This window comes from Berghia stephanieae, chromosome 8, assembly GCF_034508935.2.
Source record: "Berghia stephanieae isolate SIO BIC M18660-M18661 chromosome 8, UCSD_Bste_1.3, whole genome shotgun sequence".
NCBI lineage: Eukaryota > Metazoa > Mollusca > Gastropoda > Nudibranchia > Aeolidiidae > Berghia > Berghia stephanieae.
In genome coordinates this window covers 29,583,797-29,602,176 of record NC_088367.1, presented here as the reverse complement: position 1 = coordinate 29,602,176, position 18,380 = coordinate 29,583,797, and the positions used below count along the sequence as shown (strand labels likewise).

The 18,380-nt window shown below is 36.1% G+C and overlaps 1 protein-coding gene across 3 annotated transcripts in view; it reads right to left on the bottom strand.

Moving 5' to 3' along the window:
• Window positions 1–18,136, bottom strand: part of LOC144978483 (uncharacterized) — a 92,801-nt gene extending 74,665 nt beyond the window's left edge. For 2 of the 3 annotated variants that reach the window (XM_078924628.1, XM_078924629.1), the window contains exon 1: window positions 17,463–18,136. The gene's annotated coding sequence lies outside the window, so the exon portion shown is untranslated. The remainder of the gene's footprint in view (window positions 1–17,462) is intronic. The other variant, XM_078924626.1, reaches the window with a different exon arrangement.
• Between the last annotated feature and the right edge of the window lie 244 nt (window positions 18,137–18,380).

Below are 18,380 nucleotides of genomic sequence, written 5' to 3'. Positions count from 1 at the left end.
TTCTGACCCCCTCCCCCCCCCCCTACTAAGCAATACTTGGGTAGCTGGATCTTTTAGATATAACGGAAAATACATGGCGATAGACTAGATACATATATAAAGGGTAGCAGGCAATTGCTATTGTCGACGTGTACATATTTGCAGGTCTGACATCCGAACCCACTTATGTGCCTACGCTTTGTTGTAATAGACAATGTTTTGCGTCATGTTTTGAGATATCCAGTTCAACAATGCGCCATAAGGAATTGGGTTATCAGACCTGCAAATTAAATAAGTGCACGTCGCTATTGTCCGTTACACACTATAGCATCCGGGATGAACTCTGACCCCATGGGCATAATGGCGTTGAAGGACAACGTTTATTAGTTTTCCAGCTTTGGTCATTGTTCTTTAAAAATGTTTAGTAACAATTCATAATTCGTGCGGCTATGTGTTCTTGTGGCATGACACTCGCTTTCAGTTTGGAAGGTCCTGGGTTCGAGCCTCACTCAGGGCATAGTTGAGTCCTTGGAAAAAGGCTCTTTACTCACATTCTCTCACCGTATTCAGGTGTAAAATGAGTAACTGGCCGTTTACAGCGTTGTCTCTGTCCGAAAAAAATTGTAATATCTCCTAACAGGTGTCATGTCTCGTAATTCATGTTAAGTGTTGCTGTTGGCCAGGGACCCCTTGTAAAGCGCTTTTAGCACGTTGAGCGGATGTTGATCTAGATATATAATAGCTCTATTTTAAAACAATACAAAAAGAACACGGTGGCAATGTGACTCGGTCACCAGTAAAAAGAGACTGGTAAGCGGAGAACGTATACTCATACTACTTCAGGGGGCAGTGTGGCTCAGGGGTATGGTCTTTGCTTCGTACCCGGAATGTACCGAGTACCCGAAATGTACCGAGTTCGATCACCCACCGCTCTGCAGAAGGTCACAGACAATATAATACCGCATTAACGCGATGGGTCTGTGACGACCCATCGCGTTAATGCGGTATTATATTATCGGGAGAATATACAGTTAAATTAATTTCAGCTATGTGGTCTAGTGGTATGGTATGACACTCGCATTCGGATCGGAAGGTTCTCGTTTCGAGTCCTTGGAAAAAGGCTCCTTACTCACATTCTCTCACAGTGCTCCAGTGTAAAATGAGTACCTGGTCGCTGACTGTTCTGTCGGAAAGAAAAAAAAAGTTATAAAATCGCCTAACAGGCGTTATGTCTCGTCCTACATGTTAAGTGTCGTTCTTGGCGAGGGACCCATTGAAAAGCGCTTTGATCACATTAAATGGATATTTTTTAACTGAGCTTTATATAGAGCAATATACACTAAATGTGCTCAAAGCGCTTTACAATGGTCCCTGGTCAACAGAAACATTTAACATGTAGGACGGGACATGTGCCTGTTAGGCGATATTACAATTTTTCGGACACAGACATTGCTGTTAACGGCCAGGTATTCATTTTACACCTGAGCACGGTTAGAGGATGTGAGTAAAGAGCCTTCTCCAAGGACTCAACTATGCGCCGAACGCGAGGCTCGAACCCTGAAACCTTCCGATCCGAAAGCGAGTGTATACCACAAGACCACATAGCCGCACATATTGCGTTTTATATGTGCTTAAGTTTGAAACAAAGTTTGTAGATATCCGTAGTGTAAACAATGGTAATTATCCGCTATCGTATCTCACAGAAACTAAGGCGTTTCATATATTATTATTGTTTTAAATCTATCTATAATATTAATTTTTCAGCAATCAACTCATTCCAATCATGAAAAAATACGGCTTTGAGGTGATGGGTAATAAATTAATCATTAATTCAATTTTTAAAAAAGAAAAGAAAACAGTTTGATATGTCTTGGGGTTGGGGTTGGGAAATTGATAGCTCACTTGGTAGCGCACGCCAATGGGTTGATTCAGGGGGAAGTCCATATATTTTTCTGACTGCCCTCCTACTCCCGTCCATTCATTAGTGGTTAGGTAGCTGGGTCAGATTAATCTGGCGGAAAATACTTTGTGATAGACTATCGTTTTATGCAAAGCATAAAAACCGGGATAAACTTCGATTTTATGGGTCCTTACGGCTCTGAAGGACTGATATATGTATTTATTGAGCTGTGTCTACTCATAGTTCGGTTTATAACTTTGTCCATATTTTTTAAAAAATTGCTTCTTTATATTTGTGCACAAAAATCTTATAATGAGTCATTCATCATCAATCGTGGCTTGTGCTCTTGAGCACGTTGCCGGTCATTAGTGATAAAAAGTCTTTAGAAAATGCTAAAAGATTTTCCCATTTTTTTCTCAATAATCTTATTTCCACTGATTTTCATTCATGCAGTTACAAAATTTTCTCTTATGGTTACATTGGTTGCTTTTAAATTTTCATTTTGAAAATTCAAATGTAATTTCTTGAAAAATACAAACAATTTTAGAGCAGTTGTATACGTTTGATCTTTATTTAATTTATTATTTTAAAAAAATTAATGCATTTTACTTTACCTCTGAAAAACATCGATCGTCATAAGATAGGCGTCCTTGTAATTCCTTCAAAACAAATTTGTAAATCAAGGCTGTCCATTGTATTATTGTAGATATTATAATTATCCATGTTTGTCCTTAATTTCAATCTATATATCTCTAACGTCTTTTATAAATAATCTATAAAAGGACATGTATATAATATTGTATTATAAGGACAAGTGGTTATCTTTTTACCATCAAGTGGACTGTTGTTTTTTTTTTACCCCCCAAAACAATTTTTTCCGACTTTTCTGATTTTAAAAATTTCAATTCGAAAAGTGGTTGTTAAGCCGGCTTGTTTTAATGTTGTAATGAAGAATATTTTACATTGGTTTGATATTATTTCAAGCAATAATTAAATAAACCATAGCAACCTCTGTTATCAGACTTGTAAATAAGTACCTACACGCCGTTTCAAGCATTTATAACACTGATTTTCCCCCTATTTCGGAACCCAAAAAATATCTTTAAAAAATAAAAAAAAACCCAGAAAAAACCCAAGCTCACAATATGAACGGATATTTCTTGTTGGAGTCAGTCCTAGCGGTGCTTGTGTCTCTTGTAATGGGTCAAATGCGCTTGAGCGTCGTTACTACTACTACTACTACTACTACTACTACTACTACTACTACTACTACTACTACTACTACTACTACTACTACTACTACTACTACTACTACTACTACTACTACTACTACTACTACTACTACTACTACTACTACTACTACTACTACTACTACTACTACTACTACTACAACTGCTACTACTACTACTACTACTACTACTACTACTACTACTACTACTACTACTAAATGTCATGACTTTTCACATCCATTACTCGCTTTAAAATACGTGCAATTATGCATATAGACCAAAAAGCTTATAGTAATACAGGTAAACTTTTTGGTATAGACTTCCTTGGATGTCTGTGTGTGTGATGACCAGGGTAATAATTGTCATTGTCTACAATGGCCAATTTACACGTTTAGGCAGAAAGTGTCTGTATCTTGGGATGTGGGGGCCCCGAGATAAGGGGGTTGGATAAAAGGTCGCATTAGATAAGTTGAAGTCCGGTGAGCACGTACTTATCCATTGTTTATAACAACCTTAATTAAAGAGTTAATTTTATTCAGCAACAGACGTCTCACATACTTTAAATTCGTTTTGACATTGAAAATGAAATGAATTGCACAATATGCTGAGAACTCGGCTATGTTTTATCCCGTCATTTAGCGATGTTGATGAAAGTGGCAAGCTCGGAGGTCAGATTAGAGTCAAACAGAACCCCGATTGAATTACGTTAATTATTACCGGGAATCCCTCAGAGCTATAAGGATAATAGGATTCAATAGTCTGAGCACATCGGTTCTAAACGAAGAAAATCGGTACTTTTTATTATTCATGCTGGCTAGAACTTTTTCACATATCATGTGATCAGAATGTATAAAAGTCAAAACATGATCAGATTTTAAATGTTTTTCTCCTCTGGATACACTTTTATGCTCGTCGGAGAAATTTTTCCTTAGGGCATCCGCCAGTGTCCGATAGTTTACTTATTTCCTATAAGTCATTAGGAGGGAAGTGACGTCACGACTGTTGAATCCTATTGGAGCTGGAGTTTATTATAGTGTTTGTAGAGTTATACAGATAACAGCAAACGCTTACCTCTTGTTGGAAAGACCGTTTGACTATCGTAAATTACTTAATATGAAATCTAACAGACCGAGCAAACCGATCATTGCCTGTTATAACATAACATAACATAACATAACATAACATAACATAACATAACATAACATAACACAACATAACATATGATAAGGGTTGCCTAGGTCAAATGCTCTTAAATACCCTGTGAAAAAAAGAAAGATTCAGGTAAAAAATTACAAGACCACAGGCAATCAAAAATATATCAATAAAGGCATACGAGAAGAAGAAGAAGAAGAAGAAGAAGAAGAAGAAGAAGAAGAAGAAGAAGAAGAAGAAGAAAGTTACAAATAGCATTCACGTGTGTTTCAAAGCCTATTAGCTTTTTAATACGATACGATAACTTGTGTCCCATATACTTTGCGAATCAAAACTTAATATTTACACTTTGTTGACCGAGATGGATTTCGTCATCTATGATGTTTTAACTGCAGGCAGATCAGTTTTAACTATGAGGCCCATAATAATTGTGTAAGAAGATCTGAACTAGGTATAAGTTGAGCCAAGCTTTTCTCTTCATGTGAACTGCTTTTCACCCTTGTGATTGACAAGTTATATGCCGCTCTCTGGAAAAATCGTTTAAAAATTTGGCCTGAACACTTGTCCTTCAAAGACCGATCGATTTAAATGACCCTCCTCTTGGCAAAAACTCTCAAACCTGAGTCTTCGTGAAGTTCCAGGTTTGAAAGTTTTTGCCAAGATGTGAGAGTCATCTAAATCGAACGATATTTCAGGGACGCGTTTTCATTTATAGTAGAACGAGATTTTCCAAACATGAGTAAGTTATATGGCCAAAAGATAAAGATTTAAAAAAGGGCCCCAGTCTCTGACTTTTTGGCATTGTTTACTTTGCGTGTATTGTTCTTTCTTCTTTTGTCTGATACTGTTTCATTCACACCTCATATGCCTCAAAACGGTACAAAGTCGAGGTGATTAAGATTGAATTTTTGTCAAAATTATGAGACTTGATTAAATATTTAACGCTTTATTGAGTTTATCAAAATCGAAAAAAAAAATCCCAAAATTTCACACTTCGTATTATTTTTTTACGAGTTTACTGAAGTACTCTGGAAAGACACGTATTTTGAAATTTGGCCAGAAAACTCCTCCTTTAAATATCGATCGACTTAACTCTCTCCTCACCACCTGCATCAAAATCGTCACATTTGTTACGATACAATATACATTTTTTCTTATTCAAATTTATTGTGAACATCACAAACTTTGAAGAATGATCTTTGTTTGAATAATAAGTTGTTTTATAGAGAGCTTGTTTGAGTTTTAAAAAAAAACAATTTTTCTGCTGGGTAAGCCTGCCATTTTGGGAAAATGCTGAAAATCATCGGTAAGGAGAGAGTTAAATGACTCTCAACTTGGCAAAAAAAACTTTCAAACTCGGTACCTCGCGACATAGTTCAATCCCGGGTGAAGTTCAGATTTTTTTTCGGACTCCCTGTTCACCTAGAAGTGATTGGGTAGCTGGGTGTGATAGATCTAGCAGAAAGAACTTTTCAATAAAGTTGTTTCCTATCCAAAAGGTAACGAATAATTGCTTTTGTCCGTTTTACGCTATAGAAATCGGAATATCTCCGGTTCTATGGCCGTCATGACACTGAAGGACAATTTTTTTTTTAAAGCAGGAGATGGTGGTAAACATATGAGTAAAATGTTTCAAATGTGAAAAAACAAAACAAAAACAAAAACAAAACATAAAATACAACAACGAAAAGAAACCACATAAAATACCCAACCGCCCCCCCCCCCCCCCCCCGCCACCCCGCTCCCAAAAAACCCAACAACCCCCCCCCCCCCAAAAAAAAAAAAAAAAAAAATTTTTAAACAAACAAACAAACAAGCGTTTGTCGGGTTAAAGCAGCTATGACATCAACTATGTCATAAACGCATGTTATGTGACCCGTTGACTCAATGCGGTACCATGCCAGAATGAATTTGACAAAAGGGAGTGTGAATATTGTAACTCATAGGTTCAAAAAGTATTATTGTGTTGGGACGAACAATGTGCTCGAAATTCGATTTATAGCCACAAATATTGAGCTATTGAGCTTATATTGAGCTTTCATATAGCGCAATATCCACTAAACATGCCCAAAGCGCTTTACAAGGGGTCCCTGGCCAACAGCAACATTTAAATTGAAGGACGGGACATGAAACGTCAGGCTAGTATCTCTTCATTATGGTGAAGAATAGGAACTAATTCTTGCATTGGGAGTACCGATAGCTCATGGACCGAGATCGATCCCGGGTGCAGTCGATCATCCCTCCCCCCCCTCCCTCCTCTGTCCAGCCAGAAGTTGGGTAGCTGGGTCTGTTAGATGGCGGAAAGTACTTTTCAATAGGCTTGCGTCCTATCCAAAGGGTAGCAATAGCAAGCAACTGATATTGTCTATTTCACGCTATAAAACATAGATCAGGATTAGAATTCGGATCCATGGACTGAATGCCTCTGAAGGACTTTTTTTTTTACTTCCGTTGCAAAACACTCAAAGTGTATTTCTTATGATTTCCGGTTATCAAGATGGCGGACGTCTTCTTTTCAATACTGTTTTGTTATGGAATTTGATGTATTTTACGTTGCAAAGATGAGGATCAGGAGATGAGAGTTTGTTTAATATATTCATTTTCGTATTTGTTTTCTATAGTCATATTCGTTTCAACTTTAAAAACGTCCATATAAGTGTATTGATTGATTTTCATTGCATATCTAACGGTTACGTTTTTTGTTTTTTTTTCAATGTCATAATAACATCAAATTACGTCATCCCAATTTGGGCAAGATGCAGAAAGGACGCAAAAAAAGAAACTCGGATAATTTCGAAAATATCCCTTCCCCCCAATCTACCCCTTCTAAAGAGCTCGACAACCAAGACTTACTTCAAACGTTACAAAATACCATAAAAAACGAAATGAAAGACCTCAAAGACCTAATTATCCAACTAAGACAAGAAAACATGGAATTAAAACATGAATTACAACAAAATAAAGATGAAATAATGGAAATGAAAATGATCAACATAAATCTAAAAAAACAAGTTGAAATGACCGAAAAACGAAACAACGAATTAGAAACCTATTCGAGGAGAAATTCCCTCCGCATTTTTGGAATCCAAGAAAAAACAAACGAAACCACCGATGACTGCCTCTTACTCGTTCTGGATTTATTAAATAGATTAGAAACTCAAATTGACATCACCGGAATTGACACTTTACACCGTACTGGGAGAACGAAAACAAATCGACCCAGGCCAATAATTATCAAATTTGTCAGGCGATTGGATCGTGATATGGTGCTCAAGGCCAGAAAAAAGTTAAAAGGCTCGGGCATTTCAATATTTGAAGACTTAACGCAGAAGAATTTCAATCTGCTCAAAGCAGCAAAAAATGACGAAAGGATTGACTCGGCATGGTCAATGAACGGACAAGTCATGGCAGTAACCATCTATGGTGTGAGACTGAGGTTGGATCCAGACAGTCCCCTCGATGCCCAAATACAGTCAACTGGCGCCGACACGCCCAGCCCTCGAATTCGTACAATTAAACAGACTGAAGACCAAATGTGCATCACGTCGACAACCCCTCTACCATCACAACGCCAGATAGACCATCACCAAACCCAACGCAAAACCTATTAAGTCCCGGGGGAAGAGAATTTCATTCAAGACGCCTTAAATCGACACGACAAAACTCTGACCAATGACTTATCACAGACCTGTCTGGAACACCTGATAGTGACACCTCAACAAATGTGCCTTTTCATCTTCCTTTGTCAAATTATGATTTTGTTGTATTATATTCTAATGTCGATAGCTTGCTTAACAAACGATCAGAATTAACATGTATGATACAGAAACATAATCCCATAATAATATGTCTTACTGAAATTATGCCAAAAATTAAACTTGAGACTGGTTTAGAAATTGAATTTTTTATCGATGGGTATAACTTATTTTTGAATAATTACCCAAGTCGGGGTGTTGCTATCTATGTTTTGGATTGTGTTAATGCCAATATATTCTCTTTTGATCATCCTATAATTAGTGAAAGTGTATGGTGTGATTTTGAATATAATAATTTACACATACTTGTAGGAAATATATATAGGTCTCATAATTCAGACAAATTAACTTTCATTAAGGATATAAAAGAAACCTTACAGTCAGTAGGTAGAATGAAATTTGATTGCGTGATCATTGTCGGAGATTATAATTTTCCTAACATTAAATGGACAGAACCATGTCTAACTTTTCCCGACTATCTATTTGTCGATGCAATTAGGGATGCTTTCTTTATTCAGCTGGTGACACAGGCGACGAGACACCGACTGAACCAAACTAGTAATATACTCGACTTGGTAATATGTAACGATGATTATTGGATTAATAACATTGACCATTTGCCTTCGGTGGGTAAAAGTTATCATGACTCACTTCTTATATCGTTAAATCTTTCATCCGCCAAACATCCTTCACATGTTTATTTTGATTATTTCAAAGGTAATTACAACTCTTGTAGAGAAGACCTAAATGCCGTGAATTGGGATACTCTTGAAGGCTACGGTGTGAATGAAGCGTGGTTGTTTTTTAAAAACAAACTAAAATGTATAGAATCTAAACACATTCCATTAAGATGTAACAAAAAATTTAGTTCTAATAAACCATTGTGGTTGACAAAAAACGTTAAACGTACAATTAATAAGAAACATAAATTGTATAAGAAATTCAAAAAGTATCCTACAACAGATAATTTTCATAATTATGTCAAGGTTAGAAATAATACCAAACACACGATTCAAAATGCTGTGAAAACGTATGAATGTACATTGGCACACGAATGTAAGAGTAGTTCGAAAGGCTTTTGGAGATACGTAAACAGAAAGTTGAAAAGAAAACCAGGTGTTAGTGTTTTACTGAAAGATGATGGTACCAAGGTTACTTCGGATATAGATATAGCTAATGTTTTAAATAATTATTTTTCATCTGTGTTTGTTCAAGAAGACACTACAAATATACCAACGTTCAATGTTTCAAATCAATTAAACGTCCCCGATTTTTATATTACATACTTGCAAAATTGTTGAATTTAGACGTGACTAAAAGCATGGGACCCGATTCCCTTCATCCCCGTTTACTGAAAGAAGTGGCCTTTGAAATATCACAGCCGCTATCAACAATATATAATAAGTCTCTTGAATCTGGTACCTTACCCATTGAATGGAAACAAGCCAATGTTACTGCCATTCATAAAAAGGGAAGCAAACTAGATGCTGCAAACTATAGACCCATAAGCTTAACATGCATACTCTGTAAGGTTATGGAGTCTATCTTGAAAGACCGAATAATGGACTTTCTTGAAAGTCATACGATGCTAAACGATAACCAGCATGGTTTTAGATCAAAGAGATCATGCATTACTCAACTTTTACAGGTGATGGAGGATTTTACCAAGTTAATTGATCGTGATCAATGCATTGATGTTGTTTATCTTGATTTCCGCAAGGTTTTTGATTCTGTACCTCATGAGAGATTATTCATTAAACTAAAAACATATGGATTTAAAGGGAATATCTTTAACTAGATTAAAGACTTTCTTAATAATCGAATACAAAGGGTCATTGTCAATGGTGTGGGGTCGGATTTTAAGAATGTAATTAGCGGTGTACCCCAAGGAAGCGTATTGGGACCACTTTTATTTCTTTTATATATAAATGAATTACCATGTGGCATAAATTCAGCCTGCAAACTGTTTGCAGACGATACAAAGATCTATAGTATAACTGAACATCATAACATTCTACAAAATGATATATTTTCACTTTTCAAATGGTCTACAACATGGAATTTGGATTTTAATGTTTCGAAATGTAAAGTATTACATATAGGAAAAAATAATCCATGTCATAATTATTTTACCGATACTTCTATGTCAAATCTACTTTCCGTTGTGCCTTATGAAAAGGATGTGGGAGTTACTTTTGATTCACATTTGAATTTTGATTTACATATTGATAATTGTGTAAGCCGTGCAAACAGAATGATGGGAATAATATATAGAACCTTTATAAGTCTTGATAAAACCACATTTTTATATTTGTATAAATCGCTCGTTCGACCAATTCTAGAATACGGAAATTGCATCTGGAGCCCATTATATAAAAGACAATCTATTAGTATTGAAAGTGTACAGAGGAGAGCTACCAAAAAAATTTATACAATACAGTATTTATCTTATAAGGAAAGGTTAGAATTTCTTGACTTACCCAGTTTGAAATATAGAAGAATTCGTGGGGATTTAATTCAGGTTTATAGATTGGTACATGGTCTGGATAGGATAGACTTTTCTGATTTTTTTTTTCATATTCTAATATTACTTTTACTAGAGGGGACAAGTTTAAGATTTTTGTCTCTAGATGCAAAACAAACATAAGACAAAACTGGTTCGGTATTCGTATTGTTCAGAAATGGAACAGTTTGAAATTTGAAACAAAGAATGCAAAATCTATGGATTATTTCAAGGTGTTAGTAGACAGGGAATTATATGATGGGAGATTTATATATGACGAATAATACTTGTTTGCTCTGCTGTTGACATGGCTTTCAATCTTGTATGTATATATTATGCATTATTATATTATTATGGTTATCTTCTATACGCGTGTGTATGTGTGTGTGTGTGTGTGTGTGTGTGTGTTTGTGGTTGTGTGTGCGCTTTGCATGTCACGGTTAAAGATATATGTTTGTACACCACATGAGTACATTTAAGTTGAAATACTATCTTTACCACGTGTATCGTTATTGTAATATTTAATCAATAGATTTATGGCATTACTAATTAATATTAAGGGCATTCAAAGGATCTTATCCTATTTTGCCCTATACCACATGTCATGTTATTATTTTGTTTCTAAATTCACTTTTCGGTGTACTATTCATTACGACGTAATACGACATAATAATACCGTTTAGATTTTTTTATCTTTCTAAGAGTTTTACGGCGCCTGCGACACATTTAGGTCATTCCAGCAGCGCCAGTGAAAAGGGAGGGAATGGGATAGTCAAATATTTCTAGATTTAATTTACAATAATTGAAAGCAAAAGAGAAGAGGTAAGCCAAAGGGGACCGGTCCAAATGGGGAATAGATATTCGATTCCAAGAGCATACCATTAGCGTACTTAGCTTGAGATCAGCTACAAGTGTCATCGAGACATAATCACAAGATTATACTAAGAGGTACACAATCAAATGTTTACAAATAAAAATGTATTCAAACCGACGTGCACATACTTGCATGTCTGGTGACCCGATTCATAATGAGCTCATTGTTGTTATGGGAATCTCAAAAATTGACGGAAAATACTGCGTTCTGGTCTCAGACCTGCATATATGCACACGTCAATTCAAATCAACAAATATAACAGTACATAACACAACGGTGATTTGCTAGGAAAAAATAATATCATCTCCAAAACTAATACATTTTTATTTGACTGTTCTCCTCTTAGTCAAGGACTCCGACAAGGACCAGGTCAAAACCAAGTAATTCCATTAAATACAAAGTCAGAAAGCAACTCAGAATATAGGGGCGATAGAATATATTATAGCAACTGATCTGCCAACCATAAGAGGTCAAAAGAACCCACCCAGAATACCGTTTTGAGATGGTGGGCCACAATGAAGATAATCAGAAATTTACTATTTAATTTTCAACTCCATAATAACGCATATTTTCTATTCCTATGCGGCTATGTAGTCTTAGGGTAAACACTCGCTTTCGAATCGGAAAATATTGGGTTCGAGTCTCGCTCGGCGCATAGTTGAGTCCTTGGAAAAGACTCTTTACTCACATTCTCTCATAGTAATCAGGTGTAAAATGGGTACATGGCCTTCAACAGTGTACCCTCTGTCGAAAAAATGTAATATCGCCAAACAGGCGTCATGTCATGTTTCTTTATATGTTACGTTTGCTGCTGGTCAGGGATCCTTTGTAAAGCGCCTTGAGCACGTTGAGTCAATGTTACCCTATGTAAAATCTCACATTTTTTAAATTAGAAAATGAAGATATTTAGGCACATCTCATATTTCTAGCTATAAATTACATATTCACAATCTAAAACGTCACGACGTAACACCATTTTGCGGCGACGGGTCACATTACTAGTAGGTTTGCCGGATGTTTAAAATTTTAAAAAAAATATCTCAACGTGTTTCAAAAGACGCTCCTTTGCTATTAATCTTGTCATTACTTTTTCCTTATAATTTATTTTACCTATCTGACATTATTCACACGTTATATGGCTCAATATGATATGGTCTTATTGTGCGGCTATGTGGTCTTGTCTTGTGGTATGACACTCGCTTTCGGATCGGAAGGTTCTGGGTTCGAGCCTTGCTCGGCGTATAGTTGAGTCTTTGTAAAAGGTTCTTTATTCAGATTCTCTCGCCTACTCAGGAGTAAAATGAGTACCTTGCCATTAACAGCGTTGTCTCTGTCCGAAAAAAATATAATATCGCCTTACAGGCGTCATGTCTTGTCCTAAATGACAAATGTTGCAGTTGGACAGGGACCCCTTGTAAAGCGCTTTGAGCACGTTTAGTGAATATTGCTCTATATAAAAGATCTTTAAAACAAAACAAAAAATTGTTATAATGGGGGAAAACTATTTCGCAAATTCGCAAACCAACATGTAGGTCAATCAGTGATATTGATTTATTGCTGTCATTGGTGTTCACTTATCAGACTTAATAGTAATAAGTGCGTAGTTCTTTTTTTACTACCAAAGAAAAGTGGATACTGTGGTTACTCTAGAGCAGAATGAACGAATTGAAGTCACTCAGGTCTTTTGATATTATTGTTTTTAGCCCGCCATTTTTACGAGTCGTCCACATTAAATTTTTAATCAGACTATAAAACGTTCAAGATTACACATAGTTTGTGTGCTGGTACGTTAGTTCCGGCTGGCGAATGTTGTGAGCTCTTTGACTGAGCGCAAAGCATTTATAATGGATGGGCGGTGGGGGGGGGGGGGGGCAATCTGGCAAATTCGCAAACCAACATTAAGGTCACTCAGTAATGCTAAAATTCATTGCCGTCATTGTGTTCAGTTATCAAACTTAAAAGTACTATGAAAGTAGCCCTACTTCTTTTTTCTTTTTACTGCCCAAGAAAAGGCCGATACAGTGCGTGGCTACTATAGATAGAATGAAGTTGACGTCACTCAGGTCTTTGTTATTGTTTTTTTGCCATCCACCTTTATGAATAATTCTCACTAAACTGTATTAACAAGACTAAAAAAGTTCATGGGTACACAGAATTTTGTGTGTTGGTCCGTTATACTTCCGGATGGCAATGTGAAATGCTTAGCCAAGCGCATACTTTCTAGCAGGAACGAATTGACGTCACTCAGATCTTTGCTATTGTCTTAGACAGCCGTTTTGGTATTTAGTGCTCACTAAATCATATAAATCAGACTAAAAGCGTTCAAAGTTACACAAGGTTTAGTGTTTGGATACGTTATTTCCGGCTGGCGGATGTTGTGAGAATTTTACCTACATGTAAAGCATCGATTCGGATAAATTTCTCCGGGTATATGGCGATGGATAAGATACTATGTGGATAGAAATGGGTTTAAATTGTCATCGAATTTGGCCTTTGCTATTGCAGAAATGAATCCAGCTAGTTATCATAAGGATATAAGGGCAGCGTGGTTCATCGGTAAGACTCCTTCCGCACTAGGACAAAACTGTCCCAGGACAAATTTGTCCTGTCCCACTGGTGAAAACTTCTATTCAAAAGGGGTTCCGCACGAGGACAGGACTGTCCCGGGACACACCTGCGCGAATGCATTATTTTTTAAATTTTTTTACAAGATTCAAAAGTTTATTTGTAGGCAATTGTCAATATAACTCATACAAGAACATAATATTTTCATCAACAAATCAAGTAAATAAAATCAATAATAAAGCAAGGCAAGCAATCATAGTAATAATGAAAATAATAGTAATAATAATAATAATAATAATAATAATAATAATAATAATAATAATAATAATAATAATAATAATAATAATAATAATAATAATAATAATAATAATATTAATAATAATAATAATAATAATAATTATAATGGTGATAATAATAATGTAAAATCTTCTAATTAATAGATTAGTTATTTAATAGTTTGAATTATAAATTAATAATTTAAAAAATAAGTCCTTGGTACAACTCTAATAATTCACATTTTATGAATCAACATAAGATACGACATGACGATAATGATTTTTTACACTGTTACAATGGGATTGTTTAATAAGATTTATATAATCATAAATATTCTTATAGCATAGAGTAATATTAATATGCTGTTCTACGCTACAAACTACTACAAATTATAACTACAATATTACCACTATAATACTACTACTACTATACTACTACATACTACTACTATACTAACTACACTACTACTACTAGTACTCTACTACTACTAACTATACTACATACTACTACTACTACTACTACTACTACTACTACTACTACTACTCTACTACTACTACTACTAACTACTACTACTACTACTATTATTACATACTACAACCACTACTATCTACTATACGACTACTACATCTACAACAACAACAACAAACTACAACAACAACAACTACTACTACTACTACTACTACTACTAACTACTACTACTACTCTACTACTACTACTACTACTACCACTACTACTACCTACTACTCTACTACTACTACTACTACTACTACTACTACTACATACTACTACTACTACTACTACACTACTACTACTACTACTACTACTACTACTACTAACTGACTACTACACCACTACAACTACCACCTCTTCTACCACTACTTCTACTACTACTACTACTACTACTACTACTACTACTACTACTACTACTACTACTACTACTACTATTACTACTACTACTACTACTACTACTACTGCTGCAAGTAATGGATGAAATAGAGGTTGCATATTTCTGTGCTTTACTACGTGAAAAAAAAAGACAAATTGAAAGAGAAAACAATATTGGGTGCATCCTTTAATGATCCAAAGATTGCTCAAGGGTAAATTCCGTAGACTCTATGGTGATCTCCGATCTTATCTTAAAATGATTTTCTTGGAATCACCTCATTTTACCCAGGTGCAAATGAGTACCAGTTCGCTGATGAAAGTAATCTTTGACGGACTAGCATCATTCAAGAGGATAATAGAAAGTCAGCACGGCTCGGTGGTACGGTCTTTGCTTCGTACCCGAAAGGCATCAGTTCGATTACCCGCTGATGCGCTGTGTTGCCTTGAGTAAGTCACCTCGCCTAGCTCAATTTGCGGCGCTGCACTGCGGCTAATCCTCACCCTAGCTCAATTTGCGGCGCTGCATTGCGGCTCACGCCTGGGTTATTCCAGTCTTCCCTTGGAATAGACCCTCGAGAAAAATTTCCCCTATGGGATGAAAAAGGGAATTTTATTTTTTAAAATTTTAAACTGTTATCTGTCTGCTCAACGCTACAGCAACATGGATAAGTTCCGGATTTATAAGCTTAGGAGGCAAGATGGCCATGGTTAGCGCGTTGTACTCTGGACTCAGAGGTTCTCTGTTCGATTCCGACCGAAGCCAATTTGTACTTTCTAGAGCAAGAAAATGTACTCCAATCACTCACTCCATTCAGGTGTAAAAGGGTACCTGTCAAGCTGGGATAGTAATCTGCGACTAGCGTCCTGTTCAAACGTTTTCAAACAAATACGTTAATTGTCCGCTTCACGCTATTGAAACCGGGGTAACTCCTGCACCATTGGCTACAAGGCTCTAAAGGAGTTAATTTGTCTTACAATGAGTCCAAGTGGCCCAGAAGGACTTACTTAAAAATATTTTCATTGAAAATTCCCGAAATAAATAACAATAAAGATAATTGATCCCACAAGGTACCGAATAGATGTGCGACCGGTTTTAGACACGTTACTGCTGTGTCACAAAGTGTGACACTTCTTAAATTATATTTATAAACATACGTTTATGTTTATGTTGCGATGCCTTCTGTACGTGGTTTCATCACATAGAATTATTTTTTTGAATTGTTCTTGCTTTTTTATATTCAGAATTGAAATAAATAATAAATCATAACTGTGAAATTGAATGTAAGCTTCAGTTTAATATACGAAAACAGATAAAATGGACGTTTCGGGTTTCCCCTCATCAACAACACATGATGAATTAAAAACTACAGACGAATGAGATAATGTGGTAGTGGCGTTGTTAAGATGCATAAACATAAACATTGATGGGCAGGAAATTGTATGCTACTGTGTGAGGAAGCGCGAATTAAAACAGAGCAATAGACATTTATAAAAGGTGCGTACTTAATTATGTCAAAAGAGGGGAGGCGGGGAGGAACTGTGTAATGCAGTATAGAAGACAGTGAACTAAAATAAAGTGTGGACTATTGTTGGAAAATAAATACAATGGAATTGGAAATAAATACAAAATGTAAGGGAAGTAGGTATTAATATATTAGTGGCATTAGCAGCAGCAGAAGCAACAGTAGTAGTAGTAGTAGTAGTAGTAGTAGTAGTAGTAGTAGTAGTAGTAGTAGTAGTAGTAGTAGTAGTAGTAGTAGTAGTAGTAGGGATGCAGAAAATAAAGACAGGCATTTTAATTTTGACACGGCGCCGCCAAGTATGGGACTTTTTTGTCCTAGTGCGGAAGTCTGCTATGTTTTTCTACTATCACAAACGATATGAACACGGGACTGGGACAGTCCTGTCCCGTTGATTTTGTAGCATTTCACAACGGCTTGGGACACAACGGGACTGTTTTGTCCCGTGCCAATAGGTGCGGAAGATTTCTCTAAATTCTATATGTTACAGATTTGGGACAGGACTGTCCCAGGACAGTCACGTCCTAGTGCGGAAGAGGGTTAAGGTCTTTGCTTCGTACCTAAAAGGTACCGAATTCGACTACCCGCCTCGTTGTATGGCCTTGAGCAAGTCACCTCGCCTTAGCTCACTTTGCGACGCTGCATTGCGGCTGACGCCTGGGTTATTCCAGTCTTCCATTGGGCTTTTCTTACCCTAAAGACAAATTTCCCCTTTAGGGATGAATAAAGGGAATTTTTTTTATACTGGGACCAACTAATCCATGTCTAGCGGATTGTATTTTTATTTAGATAATCGTGTAAGTCAGGTAAAGAGGAAAACTTACCTCTAGATCTTGACCAGGCAATAGTGAAAGTAGTTTGTAGTATGAGTAGAAGTCGTATACTCCAACCAATGGTGAAAGGATATCAGTACGTCCACGCTTTAATAAATGGATGGCGACGTGACTAAATCCTGGGGTGAATTTGTTTTCTTCAAAGACCATAAATTAAATCTATCTTGTTCCTGGACACAGTAATAGTTAAGTAGACAATTACAGGCATTTAATTATGATCTTTGCGAGAAGAAACATTCGATTTATCTATGTTGAATGTTATCACATACTGTACAGATTCAAATTTTTTTTAAACGCTGAATATTACTTGGTACTTTGAAATGCTTACCTATTTTTTATATTTCAGGAATGTTGTAATCCGAAGAATCTTATTATATATTATACAATATTTTCTAACTGATCGAAATATTCATTATAATATTTTCCAAAATCGCGAAAAAAATAATGTAAGGAAATGTATTTCCCGTTTTAAATTGTTTTGAATTGAATTATTCGTATTTTTCAAATTCACTTTAAATCTAATGTGATAAGTTCTAGCAATGCGTTTTATATATATTGTAACGAAAACACTTCCTTACATGAAAACTAGATACACCCTTCGCGTATCCGTGCACGTCAAATTTATTAATCACGTTTAAATAATTCGAAACAAATCCTGAACGCAGGAAAAGCCATAAAGCGTAAGTGTGTGTTTTACTAAAGTGAAATCAAAGTCAATTAACCTTCGTCGAGACCACGTGACAGGAAGGGCCAATCAGAAGTGGTCAAACAAGCCCATCAACCAATCCCCTCCCCTGTTTGGCTGTTCTCATTCGTCAACTTGGTCATCGCTGTCACAGACAGGGATGGTAGGTCTCCCTCGTCATCTCTATAGTTTACAAAACGTGTTTGCCCACATACTCCATACAA